The sequence below is a fragment of the Lutra lutra genome, chromosome 9 (assembly GCF_902655055.1).
Source record: "Lutra lutra chromosome 9, mLutLut1.2, whole genome shotgun sequence".
Classification (NCBI taxonomy): domain Eukaryota; kingdom Metazoa; phylum Chordata; class Mammalia; order Carnivora; family Mustelidae; genus Lutra; species Lutra lutra.
Genome location: NC_062286.1, coordinates 30260798 through 30273143, shown reverse-complemented (window position 1 = coordinate 30273143; position 12346 = coordinate 30260798). Strand labels below are relative to the sequence as shown.

At 50.4% G+C, this 12346-nt stretch overlaps 1 pseudogene; it reads right to left on the bottom strand.

Annotated features, from left to right (window-relative positions):
• LOC125109787 (intraflagellar transport protein 172 homolog) overlaps positions 1-12346 on the bottom strand; it is a 48399-nt pseudogene that overhangs the window by 15388 nt on the left and 20665 nt on the right.

The following is a 12346-nucleotide window of genomic DNA, read 5'->3' as shown; positions in this document are numbered from 1 at the left end:
AATCCTTAGAATTAACCTTAAAGAAAATCCCAGAAACTCTCGAGTTGCTCTCTCAGTCATGGCCTCAAGTTAAGGACTTGGGGGAATCATATACAAGGCCAGTGCAGGAAGTTACAGGATCTGAAGAAATGACACCAGAGCCCAAGCATCACACTACAGAAACTATGGGGTTGACCCCAAAGCAAGGCCAACAGAGAAGGAATTCCTTGTGCATGACCCCCAAAGCCAATAATTAAAACCACTGGATATACAGAGAGCGCTCCAAGGGCCCTATCCTCAAGCACTAGCATTTGCGGAGGTGATCTCTGAGAAAAGACTGCAAAGGGAAGAATCAGAAGCACTGACTAGAGAGTCATTACATCATGTCCCAGAATCTTTGGAGATGATACCAAGGCCAAGATATTCAGTTCCTGAATCTGTGGGTTCACCTCTAAGCAATGGCTTCAAAGGGAGGAATCTTTAGATTTGTCCCCAAGGCAAACAGGTCAAGCTACAGGACATGCAGAATCCGTAGAGCTCACATCTGAGACATGGCAGCAAGGGGATGGACCATGGGGCTGACACAGTCACAGAATCAAAATATGAATATTCACAGATAGCTCCAGGACTACAGGGTCAAATTACAGAGTTTATGAGGATTAGTCCAAAGCCGCTAGATCAAGTCACAGGATCTGCGAAGACACAGCTTCAAGCTGCTCAACCGATAGGAATAACCTCAATAAGCCCCCCAAAAGTTGTTGAATATGTGAAAGTGACTCCTGGGCCACCACTTCAGGTTGTAAAGTCTGTAGCCATTAACACCAGGGGGAACCTCTCAATGGTAGACCATGTTGAACTGACTCCAAAAGTACAAGATGTGAGACCTTCCGAGTTTACCTCAGGGCTATGGTTGCAAAGTGTAAAATCAGAGGAATTAACCACAGAGCCAACACACCAGATTTTGGATATAATGAAGTTGACAGGCTTTCAAACTGTAAAGACTGTGTTAATCCCACGGCCACCACTTCAAATTGTCAAATCTGAGGAATTAGCACCACTACCAATTCCTCAGATTGCAGAACCAATAGGAGTCTCCTTAGGATCAGCTACTGAAGTATTGGATTGTTTGGATTTCTTCCCAAGGCCACATCTTCAAGAAATGGTAGAACCTGTAGAACTAACTCTGAGGCCAAATACCAAAGAGAAATCTTCAGAATCACTCTCACAGCCAGCATTTTCTTTGGAGGAATCTACAGTGTTCACTCATGAACAAGGGCTTCAGGCTGTGAAAGGAATGGGGATAAATATAGGGCCTCCTCAAATCATGGAATGTGAGGATCTGAATCTAGTACAGGTATATCAGAATAGGGAATCTGAGGATTTTATTTCAAGAGAGGAGTTACAAATAGGGAATTATTTCTCTAGATTTCTACAGAACTCTTCAAACTCGCTCATCTCAAGCTCTGTCAAAGCATCTGAATTAGGAAGCCTTTGTGATTTGGAGATGCCAGAAGTGTCAAGCACCTTGGATATAAAAAACTTCGGGACAGATATTTTGCAGTCTGAAGAATACCTTTATAGACCCTACTATGATCAAACTTCAACCCTTCCCTTGTCCCTTCACAATCAACCCTCTGATAAGATAGCTAACATTGTAGAAATCCCACATTTTGAGATCCCAGGAGTGGCTGTCATATCTAAGAGGACTGATAAGAAGCAGGTGGAGAAGCTAGAGAATTCACTCCAGCGCCTATCCCAACATCCACTGCAAAGCTGGAGATCACCATCTAGGACCTTCCAGTCAGGATCAGGAACTCAAAGAGGACTTAACTGGTCTGTCTTGAGCACACAACAGAATGTCTGGGAGAATCACTCCTGGAGACAGCGACTACCCAGAAAATATCTCTCCAAAATGCTAGTGTTAGGGAATGTCTTGGGAACCACTATGGAAAGGAACCTTTGTTCTCAAACATCTTTAACGGAAAGAGCCACTGCAGATATCTGTCAATCTATTCAGAATTTATTTGGGGTTCCTGCGGAACTGATGGAACTTTCCAAGAGTCTGCTAGAGAAGAGTCAAAGTATTATTTCTCAGACTTCAGTGTCCAAAACTACACTTCAGAGACACACTTCCTATCATGGTCACGAACAAAGAATAGCCTTAAGGATGTGGACACGTAGCTCCATGTCCTCTATAATACAGCAACACTCTGGGGCTAGCGTGAAAATAAAGAAAAGTTCGAAGCTTAGTGACATATCCCAGGAAGTCATTCAGCACATGCCTGTTTCATGTACAGATGGCCAGCCTCCTGTCCCAGTAAATTTAGAGTCTTCCTTCAATATAGTTTTCATTAGGAAAGATTCTGTTCCAAGGGAAGAGAGTGAGAACTCACGGAGTTCACAGACAAGGATTTTTGAGTCCCAACACTGTCTCAAGCCAAGTTATCTTTCCCAGGCCAAGACTGACTTGTCAGAACAGTTACAGTTGCTACAAGATCTGCGGCTAAAAACAGCAGCAAAACTGTTAAGGAGTCAAATACACCCCATGTACCTCTGCCTCTAACTCAGGTCTGGTTTTAAAATACCCTATCTGCCTACAGTGTGGCCTATGTGTAGGACTTAATTGCCGTCATAAATTACAGGGCACTTTGGGGTCTTACCTTCTTATCTACCCACAGCTCCATCTTGTAAGCACTCCCGAAAACCACGGAGAGATTAAGGTGAGTCTTGGCTTTAGGTTGCGAACTAGGAAAAGATCCCAAGTCCCAAAGTACCACAGAAGAGACAGATCCATCACGCCAAGGAATTCTATATCACCATCACTAAGGAAAGCTAAAGTCTATCCTCGAGCTTCCAAGAGTCCTACTTCTACAATGGATTTCCAGTCTGTATCTTCCCAGTCTCCTGCTCCTGTACAAGTCCACATCAGGCAAAGACAGTATAGGAGCCCTGCCCTAGCAGGAAAGACGACAGTTGGAGGGCCAGGGCACTATGAGTTTACTCAAGTTCACGCTCTACCAGAGAGTGACTCTGAAAGCAATCAGGATGAAAAATGGGCTAAAAGGAGAACCAAAAAGACCCGTAGTTCAAAATACCCAAAGAAAAGAATCACTAGAGGGGGCAGAACACAAAACACAAAGTTCTACACAAATGGTAGAACCACAATACGGAGTTCTTCTCGGGATTTACCAGCCCAGTTAAGAAGGAAGAGGAATGGAGCATCTCAGACAACTACTGTCTCATCAAAAAGACAATCTAAGAAATCCTCCCAACCCAAATTCATTCAACGGCTTTTTCAAGGTCTAAAGCAAGCATTCCAGACAACACACAGGAAACTTCACATGCAACCCAATTTCTAAGATAATAAAATGTGATTATATATATATATGTTTAGGAATTGATGAAACCTACTGACTTGGCTTAACCAGCTAGATTTTTCTTTTTAGGAGCTTCTATGTAGAGGAGGAGACTCTGCTTTCTTCCTGGCTTCCATCTGGCCCCAGCTCTGGCCTCTGGATTTGCCCTTCCAGCTCTGGTCCCAGGTCTACCCCCTCCCTCCCTCACAAAGCCTCCCTCCCTCTCAGTCGAGACCTCACCCTCCTCTGAACTCCACTTCAAATCACATCCTTTAGTTTTCACCGAGGTACTCAATTAGTCAAGCGACAGTGGTGTCCAACTTCCCCCAATTTCAGGCTGTTAGGGGTTCCGCCTCAGATCCCCTTTTATAGTTCTCATAGTTCTGGCTCTAGCATCTAGCAAGCACTCAGCAGGTACCTGAGTGAAAATGAGAGGCCCAGGAGGAAAAAGCAATGTCTGAGGAGCAATGCTGGCTGTGAGAGCGATCCGGGAAGTGGACAGCCAGGAAGGGTGGAGCCCGCCTCACCTTCATCCAGCACTTTTCCACCAGGCTGCTGCTGCCTGAGTCCCGCACCTTGAGGTAGCAGTCAACGGCACGGCTATACTCTCCAGCCTGCTCCCACTGGCGAGCTTGGTCCACGAGCCCCTCCATGCCCCTGAAATGAGAGTACACGTGACCAGAACAGGCTGGGCAGCGCGGCCTATCCTGTGCATACCTTGTGACCCACCCCTCCAGCCCTGCTGACACTTGCTGCCTCCTGGCATCATACCTGGCCCCTTTCTTGGTAGCCTCCGGCTCACACTCTTCCTGCAGAGCCTCCAGCCGGCCCAGCACATAGTCCTTGCAGATCCACAGGGCAACACTCCATAATCCAGCCTCCTGCTCAGATTTCCAGGTATCAGGAAGGCAGAGGCCGGCATGACACCTTCCCACTGCCACACAGGTGCTCTATACTATGGGCCACGGATCCCTAGGTCCTTGCACCTCTCTTTCCTTCTTGTCTCCTTCCCCCTCTCCAATGCTAACTCTCTGGATCTTTCCCAGTAGTATTGGTTAGTGTAGTGCTCTGTGGGTTCTTACACTCTCTCCTCCTCTCCCTCATAGCCCTGAATCCAGTGCCCTACGTTATAATAATTGAGGGCCACGCCGGTCTCTGGGCCTGAAGCAGCAGCCCTTCTGCTTTCTGAAAGTCCTTCTCCTCCAAGGGCCCCCGGGCCTGCCCCACAAGCACCTCGGTGACACTGTCAGGATCGTGAGCCCCGGCCACACGCTGAGCTGGCTCCCAATCCTGGTTATGGACGAACCTGCTCCCAGAAGAGGACAGAGGGAAGGCTCAACACAGGACTGAGTCCTCAATAGTGGGAGACAAGCAGCCATGTCAGAGGGGGTAGAAGATTTATTGGTACTAAGTTCAGGTGAAGGTGGCAATGCCAGGTCCTGGGGCTGCGGCTGGGAGGACGGGAGTAAGGAATTGATGGGTAACTCCATGAGGGCTGCTTCCTTGGGCTCACCAGCCCTGATGAATTCAGCTTCGGCCTCTTCAAATTTACCCTGAAGGGACAGAAGGGCAGCCGCACACGCTCAGCGGCAGATTGCCGTCATGGCAGCCATGAGACAGGAGCAGGTCCAGGTCAAAAGCAAGGGAGAAGGAGCATATCCATACCTCATCCTCCAGGTACATAGCATATCGGAGATGAATCTCAGGGATTCTGTGCTTGAGGGCCAGCCGGGAGAGTTCAAAAGCAAATTCAAATGAGCTGAAATGGAAGGTGTAGGTAAGGTCTGCCTACTCAGTACTTTCATTGTATAAGAGGGGGAGCAGGACAAAAGAAATCAGAAAGGGTAGAGACGGGGCCGGGGGAGGGAAAGGACAGACTGAGGAGACAATCCATGTGAAGTGACACAGAAGCGCACAGACATGTAAAGGAGGACGTGGGTTGGGGACACTTGGAAAAGCCTGTGCTTCCTGCGACCAGTGGGCATAAAGGAATGGGATGGGCACAAGGCAGGGGACCGCAGTGAGCCTCACAGCACTACTCTGCCTCGGGAGCAAGGGCTCCGGGTTCTCCACCACTTCCTCCTGAGCCACATTTATACTAGCAGAAAAACTGTCTCTCTAAAACATTAAGACTACCCTCAGCCATCTGACTCGATGCAGGATTATTACTGGTCTTTGTAACATTTGCTTAAGAAAAGCTCTTTTTGCATTTAACAGAAGCCCACTTCCCTTACTCAGAAGTCAATTACTGGCTTAGTGCACCTTCGCTTTAAAAGCTCTTCTCTCTGGGGCACCCGCCTGGCTCAGTCTGTAGAATGAGGGACCCTTGATCTCGGGTTGAGTTCAAGCCCCACACTGGGTATAGTAATTGCTTAAAAAGGTCTTTTTGAAAAAGAAGAAAAAAAGCTCATCACTTTCCATCTTCTTAGAACAGCTAAACACTGTTCTGAGCCCCCGGGGAACAGGGGCAGAGCTACTGATTCATTCCTTGCCTCTCCATCACGTTCTTCCAAGGATTTCTTTACTCCTGCCTCCGTTTTCAGAAACACTTCTCAGCTATACAGCCATTTTCCTTGTCTATGTAGAGGCTCTGTCTCGAAAGGGGCCAGTGGAGAGAAGCCGTGGGGGCTCACCAGTTGTCGGTGGCGTGGTTAACGGCAGCTTCCAGGAGTCCGAGATTAGGAAGCAGTCTCACTGCGGACTCTCCTCCCAGGCTCTTTGCCCACAGATAGGCCCCGTGCTTGTGGGCCTCAGCTCCTCTGTGAGCCTGGGCCACCTGTGAAGCAAAGCCATTTGGCAATCCTCCCACGCAGGGCCACAGGGCTGCTCCCTCCCCCGCTCTGACCGGACGGCAGCTTTGACAAGGGTCAGGTCTTTCTACTAGAACAGGGAGAGGGCTCAATTTTGGGGTCTGTTAGCTGCTCAGGGTCCAAGGATGGACTTCAGGTAGTCCACAGACCCCTTCTACCACATGTGAAATTTTGCCTGTCGGTATGTGCCGCACCCGCACCAGCGACTGTGCAGCATGGCAAGCAAATCGCTTCAATGGCTGCTAGTCCAAGGGTACGTGCCTGAAGTGGCTAAGCCCTCTGGTATTGGGTCGCAGAAGCTCCCAAGAAGCTGTGTTCCACTCCTGGGGATCTGCTGGGCCGCATTCAGCACCTGGGTGTTTCTTATCACCATTGCTTTAGGCTTATTGTTTCTTGGCAATCGCTCTCAAACAACAGAACTGTTACAAATAAAGACTCTGATCTAGGTCAAGCTTTAATCATTATGCTTAAGAATTCTTCGGGGTCTTTTGGGGAAATTTTAGACGCCTTACAAAAGTTAGAACTAGGAAGACTTACAAGAAATAGGAATAAAAGATCCACACAAAGTGAGACTAATAGTAAACACGATAAGGATGAAGATTATTATAAACATTTAGGATTAAAAGTACGTCGGGGAAATCACACATTGCAAGTAAAGATTGAGGGAAAATGGTGGACGCCTGGCACGTATACAGGTCCTTATAAATTGCAACCCACTAATGCACCAATTCCTTACACAGGAATATATGATTCAAGCCTCACGCGGTGGGTTACTCATAAGGGAAGGAAAGTAAAATATAGTTCCCTAAATAGATGGACAAAGGTACAATTAATCAATATCCGTTAGGTCGGTTCGCCCCGCTGAAGGGACTAAATAGGCAATAGGAAACTAGTCAAAACCACATGTCCAGCAAGTATAACCTCAGGCTGAATAGCTATTGTTTAGGCTAACTTCAGGCTAATACGTAACCAAATGTTAGGCTATTCTGAGTAAGAAACATCATATTTGATCCTGTGCCAATGTTCCATGTACAATGCATATAAAAATTGATATTCACCGCAATAAATCGCAGCAGCTGATACACGCCTTGAGTGTGCCTCTCTGTCTGTCACGCCAAATCCACCCCATACCTGCTTATCCAAGGATCCCCCCGCAGACTCACCGCTGACAGTCCGCGGCAGGTATGGACATTTTTCAGAGAGACCCACGACCAGTTCAGAATGCGTCACTTGAGAGCGGGGAAGAGGGACGGGCATGTCCCCAGAGTGACTTGGACTCCTTACCCGGTAGGCCTCCTCCCAAAGCCCATTGGACCGGTCCATGTTCACTGTTGCCTTCCACTCCTGAGCCTCGAGGTAGTGATACTCGGCCTCCTGCAGTCGGCCTTCAGCCTCCAGCTCCTGGGGAAAGGAGGGTCAGGATGGGGCGAGAGGGACGGGGAGCCTGTTCGGGGAAGAGATGGCCGAGACCGGAGAAGGGCTCACCTTGCCCAGGTGTAGGTGTGTGTCACTGAGGAGATCTGGGTGGTGCGTCCCTACCAGCCGGATCGTATCATCATCCAGCTTGTGCTTTTTGAACATGGTGATGGCAAGATCAGGCTCTTCCACTGTCACGTAGAGCCTGGGGAGGGGAGAGACACCCGGGGTCTCCTCGACCCAGATTCCTGCATCACTGCCTTCTAGGCAGACAGCACGCATCCTCAGACGCACCCTCTCCCCGCACACCTCCTCTGGGGCCGCGGCTCACCTTTCCACCTCCCGGTACTAGCCCTGCTTCTCCGTCTCCTGAACCTGGGTGATGTACAGCACTGACACATCTTCCGGCCTCATGCACTTCATAGCCAGCTGTGCAGACACACAGAGCCCCAGTTGCCTCCGGCGCACTTCCAAGGGAAGCAGGGGGGCTGCAGGGTGGCCAGGGAAGCGTGACTCGGGGGTGACCTGTGTTCTCAGCAACTCTGAACCTTCCCAACAACCACAGGGTTTTGTGTATGGACGCTTTCCTGGTCAGTCCAGGGAATTCCAAGACCATAAGGAGCAAAGTCAGGACTATATTCTGCTCAGGCAGAAAGGCCAGAGATGCCCTGTACTGGGGCACGTGTTCCCACTCCCATGCTCCCGCTGTACCCACCAGGTTCTGGGCGCAGGCAGGGAACGAAGTTGCCACTGTGATTACAGCTTGGGGAGGGGCATTTGGGGCTCCCCAGCTCCCAAACCCTTCTGCTCGCTTTGAAATTACTGGTTTGGAACAAGGGCCTCTTCATCCTTGCCTTTCCCTGTGGCTAGGTATCCAAGTGCTCCAGACTTTTCTATTTTGGTGCTCTTTCTCAGCTTTCAAGGAGGCCGGTAAAGAGGGGCCACCAGAGCCCAAGGAAAGTGGGGACGGCCCCAGAGAGGCAGAGCCCTCGGACGAACCGCACCCTGTTCTCCACCTTATGGGCTTGCTCCCAGTGGCCCGCCCGAGTGTACATGTCTAGTGCATCTTCTGTTCGGTCTCTCTTAATGTAGAGCTCCTCCCGCAATCTGTGCTCCAGACAGCAGATACAAAAGGCCGAGAGCAAGAGCATTAGAGCAAGAGTGTTAGAGCGGCCTGCAGAGGGGAGAGCAAACCTCAGCTGGGGTGACGGGGAGGGGACGGGACCCGACCCTTAGTCCACAACACAGAAGAAAAGAGGGCTATCTGGTCTCACACCCTCCACTGTTTTGAAAAACAAAAACAAAAAACAAAAAAAAAACAGCCAAAACCAGAATGGGGACAATACAACAGGCAGTTTAAAAGGACCTAAAAGGACCTCGTGCTTCTGCAACACAGGGCAATTCCACATTGGAACTCCCATGGAATTACATAGGAAGAGAGCTGGAGACTCGCTTTATAGATCTGGGAGAGGGTCTATGTTATGTTGGAATGAAATAAGGGAAGTAAACTGCTTTCTTCTCGCTCAGGGTGGCTGGTGCTGCTGGACCCAGAAAGAAGGATTTGGTGAGGGGCCCCCACTTCCGGTTCTGGGTTCTCTTCTCATTCGGTACTGCATTCCCTCCAGCCCCAGCAAGGGACTTTCCTCGCCTCATACTCCTGCAGAGACGCATAGTGTTGGGCCACGCGGGGATAGTATTTGGTGTTCCGACAGTGTTCCGGTCCCGTAGATCTAATACATAAATGACCTTCTTCCACTGGCGGGCACCCAGGGCAGCTTCAATGGACTTAATGGAGCACCTGGCAGAGCTGGGAAAGGCATCCGAGCGTATGAGGCAAGAGAAAGACAGGTAGAGGTAGGGAGACACCTCAACCTACTCCAACCTACATGGAGCCATCCCTCTTGGAGCCCTGGTGCCCTTACTTGCCCCATCACCTCAGACCTCACACCCAGTCGCCTTTTCACCCCTCTACCTGGCTTCAATGCAGTGATTAATGGCTGCATCGAGCTGCTTCTGCTTCACCAAGTGATCCCCCCAGGCCTCTTCCAGTCTCACCACTTCCACTGGGAATGCCAACTGAGCCAAGTCCACCGCTGCCAGGGACAAAGAGGGCACTCAGCGAAGCCTTCCAGGGATGGGACTCAGGGAAATGGGGTGTGGAAAACAGGTGAGAAGTGGAGGGACGGAGAACTGAGCCGATCCACAGAACAGATGCACAAAATTGGTGCAGGGGGACTATTCGGGCAAGACTCTAACAGGGAAGGCTGGGTTGTCCAGGGCAGCACCTTTCATGAATGTGCCACCTTTACAGTAGCACTCCAGGGCCCGCTCTGGGTTTCGAAACTTCTCAAAGAGATCACCTGCCTGTTGACACATACCACGTGACTACAACAACAGCCCTACTACACTAAGAATCAAGTATCAGGCCCCAAAGGTGGAGACTCAGCCACCAGTTCTGGGGGGCTATGCACTCCAGGACTGCCCTGGGTAGGAGGGAGCGCTGAGTCCTGGAGAGGAGGGACAGGAACGGGAAGCCAGCCATACCCTTTCATACAGCTCCCCCTTGATAAGGGCTGCAGTGATATTTTCTACCAGCTCGGTGTTAGCTAGCAGTTCCTCCTGGGCCAGCACCAGTTGGGCAGCTTTGGCAGGGAGCCCGGCTTTGAGGTAGAGGCTGATGGCTGCTAGTCCATCCCCCTGGCTCTCCTGTAGCTCACCGGCTCGCTCCTCTTGCTGTGTGTCCATCAGCCACTGGTAGTAACTCTGGCGCAGCTTCTCCAGGGCTGGCTGCCCCAGGACATGCAAGAGAGGCAAGACAAGTCACCTCCCTCCTTCCTGGGCTGCTTCCCAAGCTTCTCCAATCCCACTGTAACAACGGAAAGCTTCTCAGTCACCAATGTGCCAACTCCCAGCCTGACCCTGTTCCAGCTCCTATAGCCTCCTTGGTAAGAAGAGGCTTCGGATATTGGTGGAACTGAGCTGCGAGCACCATGGAGAAGACAGACCTGGTAGTACCTTGGCCTGAGCCACAGTGATACACTCATCCCAACGGTGCAGCTCCTGGTACATGTCCACAGCCTCCTCAATGGCATTCTAGGGGAACCCGGGCAGAGGAGAGAGGGACACCAAGAAGTGAGAGGAGCACCAGGGATCGGCAGGTTGTCCTCTGTCCAGGTATGATGTCAGCCCAGGGGGACTGAAAGCCTCACTCTTGACTTATGCATAAGCAGTGGCGGATTTATCATAAAAGCAGAAGGAGGTTAAGCCCCAGGGCACCTTATTTGCATAGGCCCCTTCCAAGGCATTATTTCTTAAGGAGGGCTCCTCAAATTCTATCAGCTTCAGGCCCCACAAACCCTGGATTTGCCTGTGTGCACAAGCACGGCCAGGGCAGGCTCTGGGGTAGGGGGGAGGCGGCAGATGGGGAGGCAGCAGACCGCTTATAAAGACCTAACTGTAAGGACTAACGCAGAGCAGAGCCAGAAGGAAGGAGTGACATTTTAGCTGCATAAACCTTTCTAAAAGCTCTTCCCCAGGGCTCTCTCCTCCCCTCAGGCTGCCTCACTCCCCCTCCCGCCCAGCTCCCCTCTTCAATCTGGTCCCTCTGCTCCCATCACCTGCTCCAAGAAGATCATCTCAGCCAGCTTGTAGTTCTTCTCCAGCACGGCTAGGCGAGCTCGGACCTGGTAAAAGTCCGTTCCTTCTCCTCCCTGTGGGCGAGGAAGAAGGCTCTGGTTAGCCTGTCAGCACCGCAGGAGCCATTCTGACTATTGTGGGCTTATTAGACAGGAAGGCCACAGAGACGAGGAAGCTAAAAGACCAGAAAGCTGAAAACCTTCATGGGGCTTAAAGGATGAGGTCTGGCAAGCCATTCCAGAGCGGTCTGACTCGGAGGTGGAGGTGGGCTGGGCAGAACAGAGCGCGTGAGCCATGGCTGGAAAGCCAGGGGTGGTGGGGGGGTGGTGGGACTGTGCGTGAAGAGAAATCTCAGCTTGAGAGACTGAATAATTCAGGAGGATAATACTTGCATATTCCCGAGACACTTGGTCTGCAATCTCAGTGGTCTCATGCAGGAATCGAGCTTTTGCTACATGGCCCAAAGCAGAAAAGCACCTACAGGACGGAAGCAATCACAGTAACAGCAGTATCACTGCAGGATCAGTGCGGACGCACCGGCCCAGCAGCCGTACACTGAGCCTCGGTGAAGTGCTGCGCGCGGTTTCTGCCACTAGAGACACAAGGGGATACGACGGATGAGGGCCTCGCTCTCAGGGAACTTACTTTCTGGTGGAAACAAGTAGTTAGTACGCAAACAAAGATATTCCAGAGAAAGAAGAGAAAAATGGAATAGCGTGACAGTACATATAAACTGTAATGGAGGGGGCTAGTTCAGCTGGTACTCAGAGAAGGCCTATCTGAGGAGATGACATTTGTGCCAAGACCTAAATACAAGGAAAAGTCAGTCACGCAAGATGGGGAAAAATTATTCCAGGCAGAGGCAACAACGCATGTAAGGTGCCATGGCAGGAATGAGTTTGAGATACTCAAAGGGCCCAAGGGATGCCAGTGTGGCTGGAGACTAACAGGCAAGTAGGTACCTGGAAGATGAAGGGGACAGAGGCCAAATAGTGTAATGAGTTAGGACATGCCAAGGGCTGTGGATCTTATACTAAGTAGCACAGTAAGCTACTAGAAGGTTCTCAGCAAAAAAGGGATACAATCTGATTTATGGTATAACACATGGTTTCAGCTACTGGGATGAATGGATGGTAGGTGTGTAAGAAC